This window comes from Urocampus carinirostris, chromosome 12 (genome assembly GCF_059441175.1).
Source record: "Urocampus carinirostris isolate Australia breed hairy pipefish chromosome 12, RoL_Ucar_1.0, whole genome shotgun sequence".
Lineage (NCBI taxonomy): Eukaryota > Metazoa > Chordata > Actinopteri > Syngnathiformes > Syngnathidae > Urocampus > Urocampus carinirostris.
The window spans coordinates 23162435-23177314 of NC_142360.1; the positions used below are offsets into that span (position 1 = coordinate 23162435).

General features: G+C 37.2%; 1 protein-coding gene across 1 annotated transcript in view; it reads left to right on the plus strand.

The window, feature by feature from the left end:
* Positions 1 to 14880, plus strand: part of nr5a2 (nuclear receptor subfamily 5, group A, member 2) — a 100846-nt gene that overhangs the window by 24604 nt on the left and 61362 nt on the right. The window lies entirely within an intron of this gene.

A 14880-nucleotide genomic window follows, 5' to 3' on the forward strand; every position in this document is an offset into this window, starting at 1 on the left:
GAAGCAACCCGACCCTTGACGGCTGCATACTTTGCATGGTTTCGGAGGTGTTATCCCACTCTGGTTTCTTATGAGCCTTTATGAAACCAGGTTTTAGATGAATGGTAAAAAAAATACTAAAAGAACTGACTCGTCGCCTGTTTGAATCAGTTACTGTAGCAATTTGAGTGTCACACTCCACGGAATATGACAATCTAAAGGCATAGGTCGCATTGCTAAACATGAAGCAGCAGTGATTATCGAAGTTTCCATTTTATTACTGATCTTAGAATTGACTTATTTTGCTTTGATCATCTGCGAATGACTGGAAACCAGTTCAGGGTAGCTGCCTGAAGATAACTGGGATGGGCTCCAGCTACCTGTGACCCTGGTGAGGATAGGCGGCGCAGAAAATGGCTAATATGAACGGTCTCATTTAGCCTTTTCCCAACACCCCCCTCTTCCGGCTGATTCGAATAATCAAGTCATAAACTTGATGCCTGATAACAATCTTGGTGACATGTAAAGGGTTTGTTGTAGAACTATGTATATGTATAAAATAAGGTTGTTAAGGATTGGGCCTTGAAGTTCTCCGCAGAATCTGATAAAGATGACTTTGGGTCGCCCCTTGCCCCTAACTCACCTGCTGAAAATAGCTCATTGGCAAGCTTCATTATAAGCCTTTTTCAACCTAGTTGCCTGGTTTCCTTGTCCTTCAATGCACCAGAATCAAGTGGTTAGCTCATCGGCAGTACATTAGAACATACAGTAAACAGGCGTGGTGGAAGATGGGAACATCTGAAAGGCTTAATAGACGGTTTAAAGGACTGGACTTGTGATATTATTTCTCAGAAAGGTCTTCAAAAGCATGATAATGATCCTGTTTTTTTAAAAAGGTGTGTCGAAAGAGTGGGCATATCTAAATTATGGCTACTCATTCCTTTATTGGGTTATTTTATGATGCCTACTTCCTCTAACACAGCTGAATAAATTGATCAACCCATCCATAAAAGTCTTGCCAGTTGTATTGAAAAAGTATTATTGTATAGAAAATAAGTTTTCATTCGATTATTGATTTATTTGGGAATTTTGTAGCTGTTGAATGCTATTGCAGTATATTTTATTTCCTATGCACGAGCATTACAAAATAAAAATGCTCTTACAACTTAGGCCAGTCTGTAAGCCTTACCATGTCAATATTCTTACCTAATTATCATGAAATCCTTTTATATCATTTTTCTCTTTTGAGTTTTTATGAGGTGCGTATCTTGTTTATCCTAGGGAACCATTTATAATCTTGTCACGTAATTTTTATTTGTATAGCCCTTAATCACAAGGAGTCTCCGAGGGCTGCACAAACTATTGCAAAACGATTATTGAACCATCTGATGTAAAACCTACATGAGGGCAAGGAAAAACTCAAAAAACTCAGCAAGAGGAAAATGAAGAAACCTTGAAAAGGGACAGCACAAAGTGCACATGAGATAATCTTGTTGCAAACAATGTTCACTACATTGTCATCAATCACAATTAAGACAATTCTATTGTGTTGTAATACCCAATAGCAATCCTTATAGACTGTGTTGGAGGAGTAAAGCATATACGTAAATAGGTTTGAAAAATAATCAAGAAACACCACAATTGGAAAACTCAAAATTTAAAAAAACATAAGATAACACATGACAGCGGCTGTTGAAGACCGATTTATCCAAATATGTGGGTTTCTGCATTTTGGTATTTAAAAAAAGAAAAGGAAACAAAGTCCATGGATGTTCCTTCAATCACTCGGCACACGACATGTCTTTAATCTGCCTTCTATGTGCGCTGGTCCAACATCAACCTTCATATGTACCGTCCTAATAACTGATCAGCAATTCAGCAGCCACTCATATTTCCCTCTAACATGACACATTTGGACTATGCGGCTGCGATAACTCCGGGTCCTTTTTCATGGGGTGCCCTTCTGAGTGATTTATCTACCCATGAGTGATTCCTCTGATCTTGCCGTGCATGCTCCGTGTGATCTATTACTGCTTAGCATATTGACTGAAGAGTCACTCGACTTACAATAACGACAAATGCGATCTGAAAGCAGAACAAGTCAGACACGATCCCCGATCGCAGCGCTACGTTTGTGCTGTTAGCAGACTGGGACAGAGGGTCAGCGCCCATGAGGGTGCTACTTTTTGAGTGTGGCAATTGAAAAAACTGTTGGTTTGAAAATAACACCGTTTGGGTGGCGGATCAAGTACATACTTGTGTTAATTTGTCCCAGCTTTTTAGCTGTATTATACAAAGAAATATCCCAAATTCGGTTGTTTTATATAAAGCAAACCTCCATGAAATGGGTCCTTGTGTACAAACCAATAGCCAGAAAATTGCCATTTTTGTATTTTTGACTCCTCCAAAACTTGTGTTAAAATTAGGTTATTTATTATACCCCCAGAAACCCTCTCTGAAAGAAAACACATTATATTTTGACAACACACAAAAAAATAAAACCAATAATAATTATACTATTTCAAACCCTGTAAGTCATTTAAGAACAAATCATGGCACATCGCCTGTCAAAAATGTTTAAAAAGTAATTCCTGGGACCAGTTTCATGTTTTCTCTTTTTTAAACCTTAACCCACAAGAACCCGCAGTGCCTTAATGTTGCCTAAATTGACAGTATTATTATTTGTTTTAATTGTTTATGTTTTTGTCGATAGGTTTGCAGTAAATTTTTGATTTTACGATATTTTTTGAGCAATTGGTCATGTTTTACTATATCTTTAAATAAACACAAATGATCGGCTTATGAAACAAAACCTTATTTTATACGCTCTAACTTTTTTCTTTCTTTTTGGAAAAATAAGAATGTAATAATACAATTCACTTTACACCATACTACACTGTATTTACTTTATCTTTTATTGTATTCAATTCATTCGATTATTTTTGCAGTGCAGTATCAAACAGCTTTGTCAAAGAAAATAAATTATTTAAAGTAGTTTTACTTTAATACCTATTGAGCAGATCATTTGTCTCTAAAAGAAAAAAATAATCATCTGCTGCCACCTACTGATGTGTATGAATGTTACAATTACTCGGTTGATCACAGCAAGAAAACAATGATACCAAACAGTAGCACACTTTTCTCCAAAGGTAAAACTGGGCAATTTCCTGCGGCATACTAGACAAGGTCTCACGGAACACAGGTTGAAAAACACTGCTCTAAGAATCATGTCCTTTGTAAATAGCAAATCAGGAAGAAGTAGCAATTGTTTTAGTTTTAAGTTGTTGATGTTGTTTTTGCTTATTAGCAATACAAATGAAGGTGTCATATTGTGCAAAACTTTCATAAATACCTGGGGTATTTTCTCTAAAAATATGTTGTGTATTTTCTTGAAATGCTCAAAAATCATTGTCTTTGTTTTTAAAGACCATTAAAAGTAATTTGATTATTTTTTTGAATAATTATTTTGTTAGTTTAAAAGAACAGGATATTTTGGGGAGTATTTTACATAACCAAACATCCCAAATAACTGCTAGTTTGGAAAAAAATTAAATCATTATTTTTTAAATTCCGCAAATATACCAACCTCAAAATGTTGGGCCAGACATTTCTAGTGTTGGATTTTTCCTTTTTTTTCCACTCAATTTTGGCTTATTTTCGACCCAGGTGTTTTTATATTATGCTCACTTGGACTCCCTCCAACATAATATAATTTTTCTAGCAATAAAATTGTCCGATGAGTAATCTTTCTTTAATTTAGTCCTTCTTGTAAAATGTATTAAAATGGACATCATTTGACCACCAAAAGGAAAAAATTATGCTTTTATTTTCTTTCCAAACGAAAGTTAATATTTAAAGCTGCTTTTTACAGTCTTTTTGGTTGCCACCTCTTGTCTGCATTTGCCAAAAGCACAGATGCATAATAACATTATAGCAAGCAAGAGGCAGTCGTAAAATCACCTCCAGGTATTGGATGTAATTTTATTTTCAGACGGCAAATAATACATGTATTAACATCTTTGTTTTATATAATAGGGGGCCAATTACAAAGACCTTGCAAGCACATGTTGACATTTAGCGTTCGTGTGTCGCGGCCATTGACATTTTTTCTTTTTTTTTGCCATTTGCATTCAGCTGGGATGCTCACTACTTCAGTCACACACACACCATTGTAGCAGGGTGTGACAAGTGTTAATCACTGTCAACACGTGTGTCCATTAATTCTGAATGATCATTTTGCGGCGCAATTTGCCATCCTAATTCAATTACCCCGAGCATGAGTGTGTTGCCGCCTGATTAGCTGCGGAATGCGAAGCCTTTCTGTTCCCCTAATGATGACCATTTTCCCGGGGTTTGCTAGCAAATGAGCCAGGTGCCTGTTACAAAAGTAGAGAATGACGTCAATAGAGGACAATTGTCTCCTTTGCTTAAACTATTTGGAATAGGTGGGGTTATTTACAATAACTCATTATTTTAAGAGCCCTTTAAATAATGACAAATTTTTACCACATATTTTCAATTATTTAATAAGCAATTGAACATATTTCTGTGTCAATGGTGGCCAATCTCAATAAACATAACCATTGGAGTATTATTATTGCCGTCTTATTAACCATTGATTTTAGACAGCATTGCGTTATGGCTAATTTTACTACTAATACTGAAAAACAGATTTCCTTTATTAGGTTTTACTGCTGTATTTGTTATTCCATCACATGAAAAACTTTAAAGTTAGAAAAACAATTTAAGTATATCAAGCTTTATAAGATTAAAAGCAGTGTTTTTCAACTATTTTAAAGCTGGACGTCATTCATTCTTACCAGAAACCCCTTCAAACTGTCATGGATGAATCAAAATGAAAAGTTTATAGTTTAATAGACACTCAAAATATGGACGGAAGATATCAATGGATTTTGAACTTGCAAAGGAAACAGGAGAGGACCCAAACCGTTGATAAAAAATTCCAACCTGTTCTAAAAATGAGAAAAGTGTCTGCCAGTACAAAAAAATTGCTACATCCCAACTTGTATTTGTTTTTTCTGTACAAAAATAATTTACTTCACAGAAGTACCTCATAAGCAGATAATTAGAATTTTAAAAATGTCGCTTTGGTCAATCATGTAATTTTATTTCAAGTCAAGTCAAGTCACATTATTTGTATAGCCCTTAATCACAAAAGTGTCTCAAAGGACTGCACAGGATTACAATTAAACAATTACCTGATCTTAAACCAACATAATTTGGCCCATTGTAGCAAATAGAACGATAATGAATTGTGTTAGCCATGAGTTAAAAAATATTTTATTTGTACTGGCAACATTTTGTTAAAAAAGTTTTAGAACCCAGACAATTTCATTTAGTAAATACTCAAATTAAGGAGGGAACACATCAATGAATTTTGAAATTGCAATCAGACCAGTAGAGGACCGTACACAAACCCTCAAAATGCAAAATTCCAAATCTGTTCTAAAAGCCCTCTACTGAGAATGTTCTTTTTATTAAATCTCCCATGGTTGCAAAAAAACAAATAGACCCTTAATGGGGTGAAGTGCAACGCCATTGACCGATAGGACAATATATATATATATATATATATATAATATATATCTTATAGATATCAGTCATATTGTGTTAACTTACTAGAAGCTATACGATAATGTGTAAATTTTCCGATTCAAAGTAGTAAACTCTGCAAAGTAAGCTCTCCGTTCAAATCTGTCTGTTGTCTGTAGTATCTCAGGCAAAATACTGTGTGTTGTATTTCAAATTTGAGGTTGGTGTATAACCACAATAACTGGAAAAAGAGTGGAATTGAATGTTTATCTTAGAACGAACTATTAGAAAGCCGAAGTTAACTATCCACTCTCATCTCCCTCGTTGTCTCTTTCTCGCCGGCTCCTCGCTTTCTCACACACTTACTCGGACTGCGCTCACAAATTAAGCTCTCTCTATTATTAGCGGAGTTAGAACAAAAGCATTTCTTTGGTAATCGAGCCAAGCTCAGGGTGTGCGTACGAGATGTCTGGCAAAACAAGTGTTTAAAGATTCAGTTTCTGTAAGTTTACCTCTGTCACGGGACTGGGACGCATTTAGCCATTAGCGGGCTCTTTTGAAGATGCCTGTCCTATGCTGCATGCTGGCTCTAAACATTCTGGTGATGAGAAGTTAAGACGGGCCCGAGTGACTAATTTAGCATGCCCATGGCTAGTAATGTTTTGTGATCCTTGTTTGCTTAGGCACCGATTTTTGAGCTGTTTGTGGTGTCCTTAAAACGTTGAAAGTTAGATATTTTTCTTATGTGTTAACAATGCCCGACTGAGTTCAAACAGCCCTTATGCTTTAGTCTCCATTGTGCCTATTTGGTTTTATGTTACTCCTATCAGGTGGAACCCATTAGTCAAGTCATGTTTATTTGTATAGCCCTTAATCACAAGGAGTCTCAAAGGGCTGCACAGACCACAGATTATTGCAAACCACAGACTATTATGACACATCCCCTGATCTAAAACCTATATGAGGGCAAGGAAAAACTCAAAAACCTCAACATGAGGAAAATGAAGAAACCTTGAGAAGGGACCACAGATGAGGTCATCCCCCTTCCAGGATGACCAGGCTGCAATGGATGTTGTAATAACAATTAATACACAGATATCGTCAACAGGAAATATAGGTCATCCATAAACTATAGAATAGAAGTGTGTTTTAAACCTAGATTTAAACAATTCCACTGGGGTTGCACATCAAATCTCAGGGAGCTGAGCATTCCACAACACCGGGGCCCGAATGGAAAACGCTCTCTAACCTGTGGATCTCTTCTTGAATCTTGGGGTCACTAGTAGACCAGCATTTTCAGAGCAAAGGCTCCGGACCGGAACATAGGGGGAAATGTATTTTTTTTTAATTATTATTATTTTTTTATTTTATATTTGTCAGTGGAGAACAAATATAAGAAAATAAAAAGGCCTGCTTCTAGTAAAGTCGAAAAGCATACCCAAACCCCCAAAAAGAAGACAAAAACAGAGTTCATTTGAGAGAGTCTAAGACATTAATGTACTTGCACGCGCATTATGAATGAGCTGACTGAGGCTGCAATCTTGACTTCAAGTCAGAAGATGGCAACAGAGAATAACATAGTTCCGGACAGCTCCTTTTAAAAAGTAGTGAAATGTGGTCGAGTAAGAGAATCTTAAATGTGCTCCATGAACTTCATTTTTCCATCAGTACGAAGCACAAAACTACTGTATTTTTACTATAAGTTGCAATTTTATTTATAGTTTGGCTTGGTTGCGACTTATACTCTGATGAGACTTGTATGTGAACCTTTTGACACATTATTATATCAGTTAGTTTCATTTTTTTTATTACCGGGACTGTATATCATTTAACATATTATTTTCACACTAAAATGCGAAAGGGCTGTCCTGTTGTTGGGTGGACATTTTTCAAAAGCGGAAGGAGGAAGCAGCTTGTTGTCTACCTCCCAAGTTGGAGGAGTTGTTTACCGGTAAAAGTGACACAGAGGAGGAATATTTTATGGAATTAAGTGACTTGGAGTGAGGCTGATGGTTAGGTAGGCATGTTTTTTATGCTAGATCTGAATATCTTAATTTGTTACGTCTTCATTGATGTGTTCTAACGTGTCCAAGATACACATGTATGTGTAATATTAGTATACCCTACACTTATTCAGCCCGTTGTTCTCTATTTTATTTTAAAATTACTATTGAAGATGATATAAATGTTTTTGGTGTTGGATTTTATGAAAAAAAAGTTACTTATACTGCAGGTGCAACTTATCTATGTTTTCCCTCCTGAATTCTGCTTTTTTTTTTTTTTGTGGTGCGACTTACACTCCGGAACGACTTATAGTCTGGAAATTACGGTACTTGCAGTCAAAAAGTACTTCAATTTATTCTCTCATCAATTAGTTGTAAATTGTAATAAATGTAAAAGCCCTTTTCGCAGCTCCTTATTTTTCATACCAGTATTATTTGATGGGGATCCCAGAGCAAAGGACTAACACAATGGAATAGCGACTTTAGCAGGGCAACAGGGACTGTTGATTCATATGTTTCCTAACACAATTCCCTTTTCAACAAACCTCCCTGCTCCCCCGTTCTTTTCCACGCCTTTTAATAAAGAGGACGCTGTCTCATTTTGGACCTACGTCTGTGTGCCTGGGCAACACACAACTAGTCAGCAGGTAATTACCAGAAAAGAGTAAAACAAACTCTTGTCTATTCATCATATACACATCTGCTTATTAAATCTGCGGATTTCAGAGAAGAATCTTCTCATATCTTGGTCCATAATAGTCTAGTCTTTTAGTCGTCTTTTTTAAAAAAGATTAAAGACGACAGCAGCAATTCAGTAGCTTTGAATATAGATAGTAATTTTAGCCCATGAAACTGAGGGAAGCGAAAGATATATGACAAGCTGTAAGATTTCCAAAAGTGACTTCATTGTTTGTTTTAGTCATTTAGGGACACTTTCTTGATGGAGCCAGACACTCTTTTTTGGGGTCTGAGTGCAGCAGGAATTGCAATAGCAGAGTGGAGGCCCATTAAGTTGAGGAGGAACTGTATTAGAAGTCCGGCTCCCTGGGAAAGCTCCCAGCTGAGATGGGGCGGCCATATTGGATAAACAGATGGCCGGGGACAGGAGAGAGCGTGCAAAGAAAAGCTAAGTACGAGATGAGAGAGGACGCAAATAGACGAGGAACAGAAGATATGATGGAAAATATACGCCAGACAAAATACACATACAACAATTGTTTTTCTTTTTAAGAAAAAATGGTTATCTCACACTGCAAAAATGCAATTTTTAATCCCTTAAAGAAAATATTGCTCATTCTAACTATACTCTCCCACATTACTGTTTGAGATATCTTATCTGTTTTTTCTAGTGAATTTACACAACAAAATTGTCTTTTAATGGTTGGTCCTCTTTTAAGTATTTTTTTTTAATTCTGGAAGAACATATTTCCTAAAATGATGAGACAATTCCATGATCTGAATGATGAAAAACAAAAGCGAATATCTCCAATCATGAAAATATATACTTATACACATGAAATGGAAAAATAAGAATAAGAATAAAAATGTTTGAGGGTCCATTTTTAAATAAGTGTATACAACAAAATTTTCTTATGATATTAGCTCCTCATTTTAAGTATTTTTTTTTTACATTTTGGACCAAATATTTCTTATAAATGAATGAACGATTCTATATACCATATGTATTAAATATCCTAAAATAAAAAACAAATACTTGAACATAGATATGAAAAAAAATCATTGATATATACCTAAAATCCTCAGATAGTTTTTAGTCATTTAAGCATAGTTTCCACACGTTTAAATAGGTTACCTATTTTAAATGGTAGGAACATTTTGTGGAATTAAAAAAAACAGGTTACTTGCTTGAAATACCCTTGATATATTAGTAAAAATGTGTTGAACTCTAAAACATTGTGTTTATACTACCCTAAAAATTTCCATTGACTCACAAAAAACAAAATAGTGTAATTTATTTTATCCCAAATTAGACACAAAACTAAAGTCATACTGTTTAAACACCCCTATATTAGGTTGTTTAAATATCCTTCTGAAAATTTGGTAAATCTGTACTGACCCTCCAAAAATATTGTTGTTTCTTTGAGACCTAAAAAAAAAGGTTTGCGATAACAACAAACAAAAAAATAACCCGGATCATTTTGGTTCAAACACTCACCCAAATTTGGTTATTTTGGTGACAAATTCTTCCAAAATTCTTACGTTTTTAAAACTATTGGGTCAAACATATCACAGACTACCCCAACCTTTTTGGGAGTGGGGGGTGAATTTAATGCAAAAATAAAACAAATAAAATTGGTTAGTTTGTTTAAATATCGCCAACCGTCACGAACTGCAGAAGAACAATGCAAAAACAGAGATGAGTACAATGGTCTTTCATCCAGGAAGGGTTTGGTAAAGTCACGTAGAGAAAAACAGTATCCAGAACACCTAAGACAAAAATCGTGACCCAAGAGGCAGGCAAGGGAGTCGATGTTCTATTAAACCCAAGCAGTGAAGGTCACCACCCCACAGTCCAAGACTTCATTGGCAGCGCAGAAGGGCAGGCAGGAAATTCGTACACTGAATGAGCGAAGGAGCTAAGACACGGGTTCTTGGGACGTGGTCAGGAATAAACCAAAAAAGCAAGGAACCAAGGGATAACATACTAATTAAGGGAAGAGGACAAGTTGCTAAAGGAGAAAAAAAAACATGGAGAAGTCAAGACAAGGGACAACAGCTAGCAGGAGGACTATTGAGCTCTGAAAAGAGGGGCTAAATAAGGTAAGATTGAGAGAGATTGGACCGAGGAGAGAGTGCAGGCATTCTGTAAAAATAGGTTATTTGCTTAAAACACCCTTGAAAGAAAATTTGTCTACCCCAAACGTTGTGTTATTAAAACAGTAGAGCCATTAAATTGACATTAAAGGAGATGTACAGAATTTGGAACTTTTTTCACGTGTGGGTGCTTTCACCTAGCTCAGCCTCTCTCAAGCCCCTTTATGATGTTTAGCAAATGAGTGTATTTCTTTGATGCTTTTCAAATAAACTGTTCTTTTTTATCTTTTTTTATGGGTTAAGGTTGCCCTTTGGGCAGGCTTTTTCTTACTTTCACTTATATTTCACTACCTAATGAGTTCTGCCCCAAACAGCTTTGCTAAAATTAGGATGAATCCAGACAAAGCGCTCAGTGCTTCTTGAACTTATTTGGGCATTGTAAACACATACTTTATAGACAAAATATTTGACTTTCAACTATGACACATCCTACCTTAAACCCCCCCAAAATAAGAGAAACAAGTACAATTTTGTTTATCTCTAATCATACACCAAAATAGGGTCATATTGTGTGAAACAAACCAGAAAATTATATTTGAAATTGATTGGCTAATTCTTGACCCAATTTTGGGTTTTCATTGTGTTGTACAGTACTAACCCCTATGAATTTGAGCTTATTCAAAACCTCCTGCTGCAATGTCAGGCTTGTCACAGCGGTCAAAAGCATAGCCAGCACCCCCATCAGCACCGACACCTCCCCTGAACACCCCATGCCCTGATAAACTGCGAGTATGATGGGGTTGGTGGCCGTGTGCATTTGGCAGAGATTTGTTGCAGAGGCACTGCTCCACTGCATTTGAGTTATTATTCTGTGGATTTGCAGTCTAAGTTAAAAGATGCGGACATGACCCTGCCCCCCTCAATACTTTTCAACATACTGTATTATCTGCATTAAAAGGTACACTGGAGTATCAGTTGCATCCCCCAAAACTGTCTTTGTGATATTTGTTTTTCTCAAATAAGGTGGGCTGGACTATACGTAGCATGGAATTGAAATTACAGTGAAGGGTAGGGTTACTCAACAATTTCAAAATGTACGTATTTGCCCATTGATAGGTCAGAATATAACATTGAATTAGATTTAATAAAATTGGAATGAACAGTAGTTGAACCCAAATCAAAGCATGGAGTGTGCCAGTTCTTACCATCCAGACCATTCAGGATAAAAAGGCCTTGAGACGATTATCAGGCCTAAACTGGTCCGTCCTTGTACCGACTCGCAAAGTCATCACGAAGCGCTCAAGATTCTGAATTGAATGTAATCGTAATTTGGTCATTTTGAACTGAATGAACAGAACGGCATTGTGGGAAGTAACGTGGTCATCCTAAAACATATGAATAAATGCAGGGCTGTACCTATATAAAGCATTTGTCACTTACAATGCTTAGTTTGATAAAAGTGAAACAACTTTCTCACGACTTTAACATACCTGGTTCATAGTACACGGATCCCTTGACCACCTGGGTAATAGGGGCACCACTTCCTGTGAGGTGTCTTGGGCAAGTACAGCCTAGCGGAGCCCACCCCGCCCAAGGCCATTTTTTGAGTTACATAGTATGCTCCCTGGTTTCCATGGTTACCAGTAATAGGAGAAGCCTACCGATCTGACTCAGATACACCACCTTCATTATCTGTTTGCTGTTTTTCACTGTAAAGTGTCATCCCGCTCTTCAGAATTGAGACGGACCTTAGTGTGACAACAGTGATACTAGATCCTAAATACCTGAGGAAAGACTATTTTGTTCTGAAATTTTGAGTATCACATCGTACAATATACAATGCATCCCTTGTCGCTTTCATATTTTGGTTCAAAAACAAACTTTGTGGCGGTGACATTATGTCTGTTGCCTTTTTGACATTTGAAAGGTTCAAATGTTCTTTTTCCAGTAAAAGACTTAGTGTTTTGTATATTATTGTATTTATATTTTAGTAAATGAAATGGTTCATTCAAAAGATAAAAAAATGATTTAAAATGAGTTTCATATATACATAAATAAATAACTCAATGAAATGGTTCCATTAAAAATACATGAACAGTAATTGATTCTACTAATTTGACCCTCATAAAAGTATCGTGACTAAAAACAGTGTTTTAGTGACGTATGAGCTGCATAAGAACGTAGTAGTCTGGTGCATAGGAAACAACATAGGGTACAATCTGGGTTCGATCCCCTTTGCATCTAATGCTATGTTATTATGAACAACTGTACATGACCCTAGCGGCCTGACTTAGTGGTTAGGATTCTGTGTTCCGACCATTCCTACCAGGTTCGATCTCTGTTGCCATTTTATTATGCAATAGTGGTCAGAGATAACATATATTGATCAATAGTTGCAAAAATATGGTAATGAATTTCCAATTCAGTCTGCAAATAAAGTGCAATGGATAAGGCACACATTTACATTTTAGACCAATTTGTTTTTTTTTTAGGTGTGCTTTACAGTTTGGAAAATAAGGTAGTTGGATGCATAAATTTGGGTGATAGAGAGATGAATTGATAAAAATGGGAGGACATGGAAGGTGGAGAAATTTTGGGGAAGGCAGGGTCAAAGAAGGCTTGGATGGGAGCAAGTGGGAAATGAGGAAGAGAGGAAGTGAAAAGAAGGGAGGAAGGCGTGCAGGTTCGGGCGTTGGGGGTTTTTAATGGGAAGATGAAGAAGAGGCGGCGACCAAGGGCAGGAGGAGGAGAGGGAGCGCGGTGAAGGACAGCGTGGGGCGGGGGTGAAAAGACCATCAGTAGGTGGGGTTCGATAGGGGGTGTGTGGAAAAGCTTGGGGAGGGGGGAACAGGTGGAAGGTTAATGGGCCTGGAGCGACTGCACCAGACGCTCGTGTGCTTGATATACTGCGGCGGGGACGGGCGCGGGGCGTAGGCTTTCAAAGATATATTATTTCATTTGAGGAGCCGCACCATTCGGCAGGGCCAGCAACAACCCACCCCACCTCCACCTCGTACTGCCACCCTCCCCAACAACGTAACATTTGTCCAGTGATAGATGACAGACCCCCTTGCTACCCTAACAGACACTTGAACACTAGTGTCCAAAGTCTCGCAAGCACACACAAACACACGTACCTTAAGCTGAGAAAAGTTGTCTAAATCTGCACTGAAAATGTTGAGATTTTCGTCCTACTCTCATACACACTGCGCTTTGGCTATTCAACTTTATCACTGGCTGCTTGTGGTTTCAAACCTAGCGGTCCCTGTGTGATGCTATATTGGTGGTAACAATATATGTTTGATCAGTTTCACTGGGAAGAAGGAAGAGTTTGATCTATTTACTGGGCGCAGGGTGATGAGGGGGCTCACTTCATTCATAAATTGTAGAAACCAGTGTTAAGATTTAGACTGTTTTTTCCATTAATAAAATAGGTCAGCATTATTTAAATAGGGGTTTATATATCCTGTACTAGAGAGTGCACTTGATTAGAAGCCGTATGTACAAATTAATGAAAGAAACTCACATTTTGTTTTTGTACAAGCCGCACTGGATTTCAAGCCGCATCTTTACACAGACATTAAAATACCTCAATTATTTTCTTACATTAAAAAAAATATCACAAACATATTACATTCAGCCAAGATTAAAACATTCCTTTGCTGAGCCCTTAATCACAAAATACTAAAAGGGCTGTGCAGACCACCAATACAACACCCCCTGATCTAAAACCTCGATGAGGGCAAGGAAAACCTCAACAAACCTCATTGCTAGGTAAATTAAAAAAAAATACCAACAAAAACAACCAGACAGATGAATATTCCAATAATTCATTATGTTTTTAATTCTACATTTTGCGGTAAATTAAGTTTTACTTTAACATAAATGAATTTGCTTAAGATGGTGGTTAAATTACTTTTTCAAACAGTTTATAAATTCCTAGATCAACTAGAAGAAAAGAGAAAGGCAAACAAAACAGTGGTGAGATAAAACAAGGGAACTAAAGAACTCCACCGGGATTTGGACCACAAAGCAAGCCACTTGGAGTGCCCTAGTAAATCGCAATGTCTTGTCGTTGGTCCCTTGATGTAAAACAAGCCTATGTGTATCATTACTAACAGGCATACTTGGTTTCGGGATTTGTTCTGAATAAGACATTCTTGGACCTAGCGAAGTGCTTCAGGTGGATTCTGAATGTCTTCATGCTAGTCCCAGAAGGGGACGCAAAAATAAATGTGTCTTTGTGTGTCTATGTGTATGTGAAATGACAAAATGGCAATTGCAGCCATGCGTTGGACCTGATGTCCTCTGGGCTTCAAAGTGCCCACAGTGTCATAGATGCCTTTAAGTGTGGACAACCGAAAAGTGAACTTCCTTCTCAGTTCCCTTGGCGGTTGTAGACTTCACTTTAAGACACACACTTCCTAAATACTCAAATGGTCCCGTAGGTCCAACCACAGGGGACCTCTGGGGCCGGAAGGAAGAGCAGGGAACTTGTTAAAAGGGAAGATTTAGGTTGGTCTTTCCCAAAGGAAACAACAGGAGGTTAGCGTACCCGAGGTCTGCTCAT